We start from the raw sequence: 13,726 nt of genomic DNA, 5'->3' as shown, positions 1-13,726 counted from the left end.
CAAAATAAAAAGCTCAAACACATCAAACAAATGCATAACAACTACCGTATTCCTAACATGGTACAGGCTTTTTTTAACATGTTATTTTTTAAATTCTGAAAAAAGGGCACAATTATATATGTACATGTATATGAAATGAGTAAAAAAAAATGCTGCTGCCATACACATTACATCATACACCATAGCACCATACACTTTCTATCATTGCACCATAGGCCACAGATGTACCAAATTGTAAATAAGTCAACTTCCATAAACAGATGCAGCCTTCAAGAAGTTAAGATCGTTTTATGCATTGTTTATGAGTTTTATTACATTTGGTTGGTGGCAACCTAAAGTTAAAGAACGGAAACAGCAGATTTGACAATTTCAAGCTCAGGCACTGTTGCTGCGAATATAGATGTGTCTTTAATAGCTTCAATTTGATTTCTCGACAAATATCCAGTTGAATTTCTACACTCGCGGTTCAAATGCGATACCCAAATTCTTCAGATTCAATAATTACCCCTAAGTAGATATAGGAAGATGTGGTATGAGTGCTAATGAGGACAGCTCTCCATCCAAAGTCACAATTTATAAAAGTAAACCATTATAGGTCAAGGTACATTCTTTAACACGGAGCTCTGGCTCACACCGAACAGTAAGCTATAAAGAGCGCCAAAAAAGTACTTGTGTAAAACCAATCAAACTGGAAACCTAACGGTCAAATCTATATACAAATTCGAAAAACCCTAATGAACCACATCAACAAACGATATATACTGAACATCAGATTCCTGACTTAAATCATAATCCTGGTACCTTGATAACTATAAGTACAGGTACAACCAAGTGCAACGGGTTGAAACGTTTTAATGATACCAAGCCTTCACCCTTAATTGAAACAATAGTGTAACATCACAACATAGAAAGACACACGATGATATATCAAATGCCAAAATCAAAATCTCAAACACATCAAACGAATGGATAACAACTGTCATATTCCTGACTTGGTACAGGCATTTTTCAATGTAGATTGATAAGCAGAAGTATCACTGGGACCAAATTCTTTTGTCCTATCAGAATTTATAGGCATGCATGCATTTATTATATTTTCTGTCTGCATCTGGGTATTTTCGTATTTTGTAAGTAAGGTTTATAATTGTAATACTAACGGGAGCGATTGTGCTTGATTTCATATGATAAAGACATAAGCTTCCATCCAGTTTAATTGAGGTCTGGAGCTGGCATGGCAGTAACTGGTAGTAGTCATTTAATAAATGTATCATTGTTATTTTGCTTATATTTTTTTTTTGTTACTATTTCATCGGAATCGGACTTCTTTAAACGGAGTTTTATTGTGCGTATTGCTGTGCGTGTGCTTGTTCTTCTTTGGCTAGAGGTGTAGGGGGCGGGGTTGAGATATAACAAAACGAGTTATGATATAATGTTTTTCTTCGCAAATCAATAAGCTAAAAGGTCTGGATGGGGTCGATTAATTTTTCATTCTTCGATAATTCTACATATTTTCTTTTTTCTTTTTTCTTTATGGCTCATTATTATTCATTTTGTATTTTAGCACCCTATTATTCCCTCATCTTTTTTGAGTGCATACTTTTAGCTATTCTTTAATAAATTTTGTGTGTACCTTTTTCGGTCCTTTTTGTACATTATTCTCTATTCTGTAAACCCAATCCAGACCCTCATACATTTCTCGTTGACTATTGTAAGCTATCCTTTCGGTTGAAAGAATACGAAGATTATAACAAGAAAAATCGAGGACAAGTAAATTGGGAAATATTGTTTATTTTTCTAAATTTACACTGTTTTTTTTCACGTTAAATTATTGACTCTGTTCTGTTTGTCAAAGGAATTATTTATGTTACATCGTTGTTTGGTTGGGGTTTTTGTGTGTGTGTTTTTTTGGTCATAACTTTTCTTCAGTGACCATGTTCTCACAAGTTGGTTTTTTTTTCATCAATTTTTGTTTAATTTAGATACGTTTTGGTGCGTTGTTTTGATGATGTGTCGGCTTTAAGTGATATCTATCGTCCAATAAACGATTGCCTTGATAACAACAATGTTTGCCCTTAGATTTGTGTTGCTGAGTGACTAATAAAGTCCCTTGTATGGACAGTGTATTATTTACAAATCATTTTGTACATACACCTTCCTAATTTATTTCTGCATTTAAAATGCATAAAATAGCAAATAGGAGTGCAATCACATTGGAAAAATTGTGGCTTGAATTTAAAGGAAAAACAGTAACTTGGTCATGTTAGAAAATGTAAAAATGAGAACATCAGAAGCTGTTACATTGAATTAAAGTCCTCCGCATCATATATTTGTAACAATATTTAGAGTTAGCTCAGGAAGTTTTGTATAATTTTGATATAATTTGTCCTCAACGTAGTACACTAAACTGTAAAAGTATTTTTCTTTTATTCGCAGTGTTCTAAAGAAATGTACTTGACTTCAAATCAATTGCGTTAGTTATCGGCATTCGTCACATTTCAGCCAATTCCGTATACAAGGAGAGATCGGAGTCATCCAAAGTTTTCCTATTGGCGTTATGGGAAAACGGTACTACTTTACATTTTCCCAGCTTTAGGTTGGTAGAGGTACTCACATTAGGAGCGCTGTGATTGTATGTAAGGGCAACACGATTTCCCAGATATTCCAAACATAACAATTAAACATGACCATGACAAACTACATCGTGTATGGTAGCTTCAGGATATAATTCATGCTGATCAATTTAGTATCGTATTTGGAGAAGCGAAACACATTTTTTGTTTGGCATAGTTAACATTAGAAGACAATTGTACAGACTATACATTGCTTCACTTAGATATTTTTTTAGTGTGATTTTTAATACGAATATCATCTAACATGACTCATATGCTATTTGTTTTGTAGTTTGTGGTACAAAGTCGAATCTGAGTGGTAAGTACTGGCCTTTCCAAGATTTAAGAATCATGGAAAAATAGGCGAAATATGGCCGCAGTTTTCCTTTTTATCCAAGCATTAATCTACAATGCGGCATGGCTATTTTAAACGGTCAAAGTATTGTATACATTATGTTGTTGCTCATATTGTTACATGTATCATTTATACATTTGGAACAATTTCTTAGCACATATTGTTTTCTTGTACAATTTCAAGCATTCCTTTCGGAAAGTCTTGTCAATGAGACAAAAGACAATAGGATTAGATGCATTGTTGATGAAATACGCACGTAGAAGGATCGCAGTTGCTGGTCGGATACTGTTTTCGTACAATCTAGGATTCGTAATTTTTACCAAATTGTGAACACATAAATTAAATATCCTGCGTACGAAACTGCAGTTGCCACTATAAGGCTTATAGTAAGTCGTCTCCCTTTCTTGTATTTGCTGGCTGTTTTTGACGACTTATCTTTCGACTTTCCAGTCACCTCTGTTTGTACATTTCTAAGTTCCACCTCACTATTATTAATTGTTGAGATCGCTTGCGTATTAAATGATTTCAGGTCGGACGTGGACTCATTTACATGGTAGTGATTTGGTTTGTCTTTTCGTTTTTTCTCTTTCTTCATTTGAGTACATATCACATACAATATTTTTCCATATATAACCACACATATAATGACACAAATAGTACTCAGAAGAATCACGACGCCGGAGTATGAAACAGCAGTGCGTAAATTTTGATACTCAGATAAAATAGTGCAGTCTCTACCCGTCAAACCAAGAATGCTAGTTTCCTTTTCATTCAAACCATAAAATACAAACGCTGGAATCGATAATACCACAGCAACCCCAATTATTATACCTGATATAATATTTATCCAAGTCTCGGGTTTTCTCGTGTTCCGATGCAATTGTTTGGTGTTAATCCGAAATCTTTCAATTGCAATGGCGGTTAGAAGTCCACCGGAAGCCAGAGTGACGACATGATTCAAGAATCGAAAGAATTTACAAGCATCGACTGACGAAAAGGTATAGCTGTACCGGATGTCAAAAATCTCAAAAGGCATACAAAACAAACATGCTGTAATACCAATAGAGGCGAACCACAGGATGAAAAATCGAACCGCTAGTTTCGCCATAATCGGCGAGAAAAGATAAACTTAGATCGTATGGATATTGCCTACACTTCCAATTATTGAAAGAAGAATAAGAAAGACTGTGGCGGGGATATCTTTCTTCGGAAATTGCTGATAATCTATGTCATCCAAACTGATTTTAGTATCGTTCGTTGAGTTTGCTAATGAGTAACCTTCTTAATAAAAAAACAGTTTTGGCATGTTTAGATTTGTAGTTTAGTAGTGCTTTGCATGTATTTCAATATGCCAGTACATGTGCTGTATCTATGCATGTGAAAATATAATTGCTGCTCATATATCTTGTCTGCATGTTCTGTGTTTAAAAATCATGTAAATGTTATTAACTATATATAAAAACAAAAGCTCCCAAGAACTTATATTTGTTTTGATATATGTGAACTGAATCCAAAAAAAAACTTTCGTATTTGAATTTACATTATTATTTTTCTATTTATTCGAAAAATTAAAAAAAAGACTTCTCATTTTATATAGCTAATGAACAGAAAATTGGTGTTGATTTCTTAGACTCCTTGCGAAGCTTTGGCTAATTTCCCCTGAAACTTCGTTTGTTTCTCTAACTGGGAAAAATGACTTGAAAAGGTTTTGACTGTTCCTCTTGTGCCTTCAGAAGGTTTATATCATTGGCGTTCGAATCTTTGTTTATATTTCTCGAGAAAACGTGGTAAATATTTTCCGGTATAATTTTCCCAGACCCAGAACTTTTGTTTTTATTCACATGTCGACACCGTTGCTATGGGTTTATTAGTCACGGAGAATATAGTAGATACCAAGTAGTATCAGTAATCAGATTCTTCGAACTGTTTTTTTTTCAAATTATACATTCTGTTTCAATATTTCTAGTTTATGAACTAATAAATAATTGTTTTAACAAAGGTTGCAACTGTCTTAGGTTAACATTCAGCATGACTATTGAAAATCTGTCTTAGTTAGATATCGGTGAGAACATTTATAAAAAATTACCCCGATTGACAGGTACGAATATATTTACATCCATTCATGTATTTTGGTGCAATTCTTATCAAAAGAAATAAAATCTCGATATAATCTTCAATAAAGGTACCAACAGGAAATATTCTAAACGAATAACATAAACATAGCTAAAACAAATGTTCAAGCAAATATCATGAATATCGAATATCCGGTTTTTTACTGGACCGACACGATGAGTCTGATTTTTAATGTTGTAACTCATATTTTGGAACATAGTCCACAGCAAGACGATATTACTCATAAAAGAGCACATTTTTCTAACCCAAAACAGATAGAATTAGAATTACTGTTACTTTAAACAGCTGTGCGCTGCGTAATTATCTATAAAATCTATACATCAGTTCTAAGATTTTAATCTCTGCCGCGGATCAAATCTAAGGCCTTGTGCACTCAGAGGTCATCATGACCACGCTACCAAAAACCATTAATGAGATGTCTTTTCTACGCTAGGATGAGACACGTGTTTTAATTGCAAAATTGATAGGCAAAGGAGATAAGTACAAATTACTTTGGACCAAAAAATACTTTCCGAATAATGTTTTTCTTTAATTCTAGCAAGGTTTCGTTAAAAACATCAACTTTCTAAAGTCTGTGTCTCGAAAAAGGCTATCATTGTCGCCTATGGGGAAATTAATTGTTTATTGAAATCTATAGCTCACAGTTGATACGATATTCCAGGGCTTGTATATTCTATCATCATTTCCTTGATAGAGGATTGTTGCTCACAAAGAAGCTATTAAACCTCATGTTCTAAGTGGTGAAGTTAAATCGTCCCTTCGTAAATTTTACGGACGCCTTCACGAGTTGGTTAACTGGTCAAAGATGACAACGGATATGTTCCAATTGTCGTGACTACAATCCCGTCCCCTTTTATCCGAATATGACCGATCGAATTAGACATATCATTGGGTTTGTACTAAAATAAGCAACACGACGGGTGCCAAATTTGGAGTAGGATCTAATTACCCTTCCGGAGCACACGAGATCATCCCCAAATTTTGATTGATTTCGAGTTGCTCAGTCTTTGGTTTTTTATGTTTTGTTTTGTGTACTGTTGTGTGTCTGTTTGTCTTTTTGTCTTTTCATTTTTTTAATCATAGCAGTTTATTTTCGACTTATGAGTTTGAATGGCCTTTTGCATGTTTTGGTATCATTTGCCTCTATTTTAAAATCCAGTCATAATACCACAAATTTGTGAGTGTTAACATGATTTCCCTGTTCCTGTACTTCGTTAAAAAATTTGTTTTGACCACTTAATGATCGCTAATTTAAAGTAAAACAAATTGTTTCCCCATTTTCAAATGTATTTCAAGTGCTAGACAATCAAATCGGAAAAGCCTAGTTCCAGATCAGATTTAACTACAGGAAAACGTCAATTAAAGATTCGCAAATGAAATAATTATAATAACTTCCTTATTTTAAGGGTCTTTTTTGTCTGTATTATATCGGATAGAAATTTATTTTATGTTTTTATTCCATGTAATGATACCCAACTTAAAATGGTAGCAATCAACACATGTCTACACATTATGTACAAAATATCCATCCGAAGTCCCATCATATTGGCGTCCATTTGGTGTTAAGTCTTGAGATATCAAAATCTAAAAACAAAAATATGCAGTATTAAATTACGCGAAAATTAGCCACGGTGATCAAATATTCATCTGTCACATAATACTAAGTAATGGAAACTTGAAACTCATGGAAAAGGTATTTAGATTTCAAATGTGGTCATGTTTAAGCATATACGAAAAAAATCAGCCTTCAACGCTTCATTTAAATTCAGTATACACCAGTTGATTGCTACAGAAGTAGACACCTTAGCTTGCCAGGACGGCCGATATATATAGAATAATGAAATTGAGAGTGGAAACGGGGAATGTGTCAAAGAGACACCAACCCGACCAAAGAGCAAAAAACAGCCGATGGCCACAAATGGGTCTTCAACACAGCGAGAAAATCTCGCACCAGGAGACGGGCTTCAGCTGGCCCCTTAAAAATGTATACTAGTTCAGCAAACATGGACGTCACACTAAACTCCGAAACATATAAATGAACCAAAATTTAAAAAAAAACATACAAGACTAACAAAGGCCAGAGGTTTCTGACTTGGGACATACGCAAAAATGCGGCGGGGTTAAACATGTGTTGTGAGATCTCAACCCTCCCCCTCTACCTCTAGCAAATGTGGAATAAAAACTTGATCAGAGAGAATATCAAGCGGGGCCGCTAGGGCGAGCTGATATTCGAGCTGATGAAGTCAGTATAAAAAAATGCTATTATTCTTTTTATCGGCAATTTGTCTCAACTTTTATGTTGTTTTTTTGGCTTGAGAATATGAAGTAAAATGAAACTGTAAGCGAAACAACATTAACGCGTACAAAACATTTGGATAGTTGTTCGGTTGTATGAACGAAGTCGCGTTCATTAATAAATTGACACGGATGGACTTGAGCAGATGACATTGCTGCACTGATACATAATATCATTGATCATATTTTCGAGTATCAAGTCCTGTTCATGATCATAAAATTTTTAGGCAGTAAGAGCACAAGAAAAAATGTTCAAATTGCCGATAAATGTGGATATTACATCTCTCTATTGACATATATCTCTTTGTTTTGTAGGACTATTTGCTAAGAAAAAAAGTTCCATCTCAAATTCTGACGATCGCGGTAATTTCAAATAAAACCCGTATGATTGTATGTTGTGTAACAGTACAGTCTTTTAATCAGACATTTAAGTCATTAACAAATAAACCATGAAGAAACAAGTGAGAGTTATTGTAAATATATCGTTTGACGCTAGAAATTTGTCCTTTTTCCTGTCCTCGATTAAAAAAAAGATTATATCTGATGTAAATCGGATAACCATCGACACTTTATTTTGAATTTCGATAGTACATTCAAGTGTAAAAGAATTGCATCAGATAAGTCCACTACAACATCACATATGGCAGTGTTTCTGCAAAGTTTAACATAAGGAGAAGCGATATGATTGCCAATGAGACAATAATCCACCACAGATCTAATAAATTGGATGTAAGCAACAATGGGTCCCTGTACGATCTTCAACAATGAGAAAACTCGTGGTGTGCAGTAAGCTATGTAAAAAAATAAAAGAGTAAAAAAAAGTAAAAAAATAAAAAAGTAAAAAAAATAAAAAAGTAAAAAAAAATAAAAAAGTAAAAAAACTTCCTGATTCAGGATTAAATAGTTAACGAAAACCGATCTGACAGACAACAACTAATGACTGATGAAAGAAGAAACTTTGACTATTCCGATGAAAGAAGAAACTTTGACTATTCCGATGAAAGAAAAAACTTTGACTATTCCGATGAAAGAAGAAACTTTGACTATTCCGATGAAAGAAAAAACTTTGACTATTCCGATGAAAGAAGAAACTTTGACTATTCCGATGAAAGAAGAAACTTTGACTATTCCGATGAAAGAAGAAACTTTGACTATTCCGATCGATACGTACATACAAACACATCTATCAAAGGACAGAAGACACAAAGTACCATTCGAAGAGTATTTGTAGTAACTAAAAGCAAGTTAAAAGTAATTACAACTTATAAATATATATACACGACGTATGAAGAAACTTTGAATATTCCGATCGATACGTACATAAAAACACATCTATCAAGAAGACAGAAGACACAAAGTACCATTCGAAGAGTATTTGTAGTTACTAAAAGCAAGTTAAAAGTAATTACAACTTATAAATATATATACACGACGTATGAAGACACTTTGACTATTCCGATCGATACGTACATACAAACACATATATCAAGAAGACAGACGACACAAAGTACCATTCGAAGAGTATTCGTAGTTACTAAAAGCAAGTTAAAAGTAATTACAACTTATAAATATATCATGTTTTCCAGACGAATATCAGTCAGTACACATCTAAACGATTTATTGTAACGTCTTCATGAAACGTCTTTCAAAAAAATGACATTGATACATCGTAGGATTCAACATTTGGACCATTTTTGTGAAAACATACACAATAATTCCTATGTTTGAGACAGCGGTTGCCATCATAAGACTTGTGGTTAGTCGAATCGCATTTCTAAGATTATGCAAAGAACGCGTACACTTTTTGTTTGCCCAGTCACAGGTTCCAGTGTGTAGTTTATTTAATTTTACCGCTTCATTTTGAATTGTTGATGTTATTTGAGTGGTCCCCGATGATTATATATCCAAAGTTGAATTAATAGACGAAACTAGTTTCTTTCATATTGATTTTCTCCATTCTTTTCGACTACAAATTGCACGTAGTATTCTACCATATAACACTATGCACACACGACAACGAAAAAAAAACTTGTATTACTGTATTAAACTCCTATATGACGCATGTTTTGATACTCTGAAAAAGTCTGAATTTTTTGCCGATTAGACCAAATGGTTGTTTTCATTTTCTTTCAGTCCATAATATATCAATATCAGGTTTGGTTTAGGTATAAAACATAATTGGTATACTTTGTCTTATATTTAGAAAAATCAGTTTTAAAATTGAACTGATATTTTATGAAGGATAATGCCCAAGTTGATGGCATCGAGAACTTTTTTGACATAGGAAATTTTAAGAAAAGATCAATTTTACAATGCAAATTGATTTTAAAAGTCTATGACTGGTACTATCCGAGATGCGAGACTGTGTTGTTTAATAGTCAATCTTAAATTTTGTGTTATTCTTAACCATATGTCTTGAATGGTAATACACATTGGCATATCTGCGCGTTTCGTCTACATAAGACTCATCAGTGACGCTCAGATCAAAATGTAAAAAATCACACAAGTACAAAGTTGAAGAGCATTGAGGACCCAAAATTCCAAAAAGTAGTGCCAAATACGGCTAAGGTAATCTACGCCTTAGATAAGAAAATCCTGAGTATTTCGAAAAATCATACTTTTGCAATTGGTATATTTATAAAATAACCATATAACTGATATTCATGTTAACACCGAAGTGCTGACTACTGGGCTGGTGATACCCTCGGGGACCGTTTGACAGAAAAAGACGGATATGTTCTAATTGCCGAAACTATAATCCCGTCCCCTTTTCATTGAATTTGAACTAACATGAGTAACACGACAGGTGTCATATGTGGAGCCGGTTCTGATCACCATTCCGGAGCACCTGAAATCACCCCAATTTTTGGTGGGTTTTGTGTAGCTCATTATTTGGTTTCAATGTTGTGTTTTGTGGACTAATGTTTGTCTGTTTGTCTTTTTTTTTTAGCCATGGCGTTGACAGTTTACCTTCGACTTATGAGTTTGAATGTTCCTTTCTGCATAAGAAAATGCCTGAACCAGGTCAGGAATATGACAGTTTTTATCCATTTGTATGATGTGTTTCAGCTTTTGATTTTGACATTTGATTAGGGACTTTCCGTTTAGAAATTTCCTCGGAGTTCGGTAAATATGTGATTTTACTTTTTTTGGTATCCTTCACCTCTTTTTAAAAAACCACCCAAAATACTTCAATTTGTTAGTGTTTAACTGGTTTCCTTGTTCCTGTACTTTGTTACAAAATTGTTTTGACCAATAAATATCCGCTGATTGAAGGCGTTGTCAACACATTGTTACCCTATTTTCAAATGTATTTTAAGGCTAGATAATCAAATCGGAATAGAACAGATCTAACTCAACATTTGCTAGAGCCTAGAAGTAAACTTCAATCAAAGATGTGTAAAAAAAAATAATAACTTCCTTGTTGAATTTTTTTTTTTATCCGAATTATATCTGACAGAATTTTATTTTATGATTTTAACCCATGTAATGGTACCTCAACTTAAAATGGTATCAATCAAAATTATGCACAAAATATCCATCTGAAATCTCTATATATTTCCGTCCATTTGTTTTCAGTTTTTGCCAATTAATAAGTGGAACTATAGTAATTTGACATGATTTATATCTGAAAATTAAAATTAAATCATTATATACAATGTAATAAGTGAATCAGTTGACGTTCTTGTACGTCCTCTATCACAACTTTCTTGTTACTGTTCTATCCTTAATCCGATGAAGAGTTTTCTTTTTTAGTTGCCGTGCCTTTGTTTTGCTTGTAATGTTTTTCATTCGATTTCCAGATGTATCATAACTCTCTCAAGTAAGTTATAAGTGTAGCAAACTTGCAAATCCATATTTGAATTAAATTGATTTATTTTTACAAATTTTGAAGGGTTTAATAATTCAATCTAACAAAAATAGTTGCCTTATGTCTTTATGTTTAACAATAACGAATTTTTAAATATTGTAATCCGGCGGTCACCGAGCAGTGTGTTTGTAATCAATACTACATAGTTTTAATTGTTGTTAACATGAAGTACAGAAACATTGTATTTAAATCTCTTAAATCATTAATTTCTTAAACTATTTCGGCCACATTTGTGGAAATGACAATATTTCCCAATTCACTGATTTATGTCAACTGAACCTTATCATTACTATGTAATCTGCTTAGAAAAGGCAATTCTCAAATACAATGCATTTTATTTTGTACGCCAAACACGCATTTCGTCTACCTTTACTCAACAGTGACGCTCGAATCAAAACAGTTAAATGCAAAATAATTAGAAAAGCATTAACTACTTTTGATACCAAGAATATGTTGGCACTTAGTACACCAGGGGAAGTTAGAGGAATTAAAGATAATTTGATTTATTTTCTTAAAATAATTGTACCTCACCTATGTTAACAAGTAACACTCACATTTACAAAAACCATTAATTATTTTAGGAAGAATTACCTATGCATGAAATATAGACGGCCTTCATATAACCTTACCTCCTGATAAACCCTGTTAGTAATGAAAAATTTTTGTTTTAAATGCCCTATGCAGAGAATCGAACAAATCAAATTAAAATGTTGTTTTTTGTAAATTTCCTGTTTTGTTTAAAATAAGAGAATATTTTTCGTATTTCGTTTTTCTTTTGAAGAGTTAAGAAAAAAAACTCCTATGTCCTTTATTTGTATGTGTTCAAGCAAAAAGAACCGGAAAAACATCAAATGAAAACAAATATACACTGACTTTGGACTGACATTTATTAACTCAATTTGTAGATATGTAGATTGTTACCATTCTCATTACATGGATCTAAATTGAAAAAAAAAACAATTTGATCTAAATAATAAAACAAAGCCGATATTTTAATAATGAACTCTCTAGCAAATATGTGCCGGCATTTTCCCTCAGATATATCGAAATGTCGTTTCCGATTTTTAAGCCCTGTACTTCAAATACATTTGAATTATGAAAAAAATGGTATCTTTAAAATCACCGGACATAAATAGGTCATAACACAATTGAAACGAAGCACAGAAACAAGGAAAATATTTTTAATAATATGTTTTATTCGATTCAACTATTGTGTTGTGTTTCGAAGATTTCAATGGGTTATATTTTCCCACCCCTTGACCCATAATGACATCTTTACAAATTTTATATGCATACTGATTGAAATGTTAACCATAATAATTTTGTCTCACAATGTTCTACAATAGGTACCGTAAAGAACCTTAAGCTTTTCCTAGTTCAAATACATATTCATATGCAAAATAAGTAGGGTGATGATATATATGTGCAAAATATCGGTGTACATTTTGTTATTCTCACTTTTTGTTTTTGTTTTTTTTTATATTTGCATTATACTTTTAATTTTGAAAGGTGTATTTTTTTTTTAACTTTTTGAATCCAAGTTTGTCTTAAGTATCATTTGTACAATTGTTTAATTTTATCGTGCGGTTAAAAGATTTTTTAATCCAATTGGTTATTTTCTTCTAATTTCTTTTGCATCATTAGCTAAACGTATTATTAAAAATATTTTCCTTGTTTCTGTGCTTCGTTTCAATAGTGTTATGATCTATTTATGTCCGGTGATTTTAAAGATATCATTTTTTCATAATTTAAATGTATTTGAAGTACAGGGCTCAAAAATCTGAAAACCACAATTCGAAATATAGGCGTTATCTGCAGGAAAATTGCTCGTTATAGAGTTCATTATTCATGTTAAAATATCGGTGTTGTTTTATTATTTATAGCAAATTGGATTTTTTTTTCAATTTATATCCATGTAATGAGAAATCAACCTTAAATGGTAACAATCTACATATCTACAAATTGAGTTAATAAATGTCAGTCCAAAGTCAGTGTATATTTGTTTTTATTTGATGTTTTTTTCCGGTTCTTTTTCCTTGAATACAAATGTACATACAAATAAAAGGAGATAGGAGTGTTTTTTGTTTTTTTTCCCCTTAACTCTTAAAAAGAAAAACGAAATACAAAAATATACTCTCTTTTTTTTTCTAACAAAACAGGAAAGTTACGAAAAAAACAACATTTTAATTTGATTTTTTTTCTATTCTCTGCATAGGGCATTTAAAAAAAAGTAATTTTCATTAATAGAGCGGTTTATCAGGAGGTAGGTTATATGAAGGCCGTCTCAATTTCCTGCATAGGTAGTTCTTCCTTAAAATAATTATTGGTTTTGGAAAATGTGAGTGTTACTTGTTAACATAGGTGAGGTACAATTATTTAAGAAAATAAATCAAATTATCTTTAATTCCTCTAACCTCCCTGGTGTACTAAGTGCCAACATATTCTTGGAATCAAAAGTTGTTA

The 13,726-nt window shown here is 32.5% G+C and overlaps 1 protein-coding gene and 1 pseudogene across 1 annotated transcript in view; both read right to left on the bottom strand.

Annotated features, from left to right (window-relative positions):
* LOC143055628 (uncharacterized) overlaps positions 1–13,726 on the bottom strand; it is a 91,786-nt gene that overhangs the window by 43,114 nt on the left and 34,946 nt on the right. The window lies entirely within an intron of this gene.
* On the bottom strand, positions 2,813–4,035 carry LOC143054914 (uncharacterized; annotated as a pseudogene).

This window comes from Mytilus galloprovincialis, chromosome 12 (assembly GCF_965363235.1).
Source record: "Mytilus galloprovincialis chromosome 12, xbMytGall1.hap1.1, whole genome shotgun sequence".
Classification (NCBI taxonomy): Eukaryota; Metazoa; Mollusca; class Bivalvia; order Mytilida; family Mytilidae; genus Mytilus; species Mytilus galloprovincialis.
Note: the sequence above shows the minus strand (reverse complement) of the source record. Positions and strands in the feature narration are given on the sequence as shown.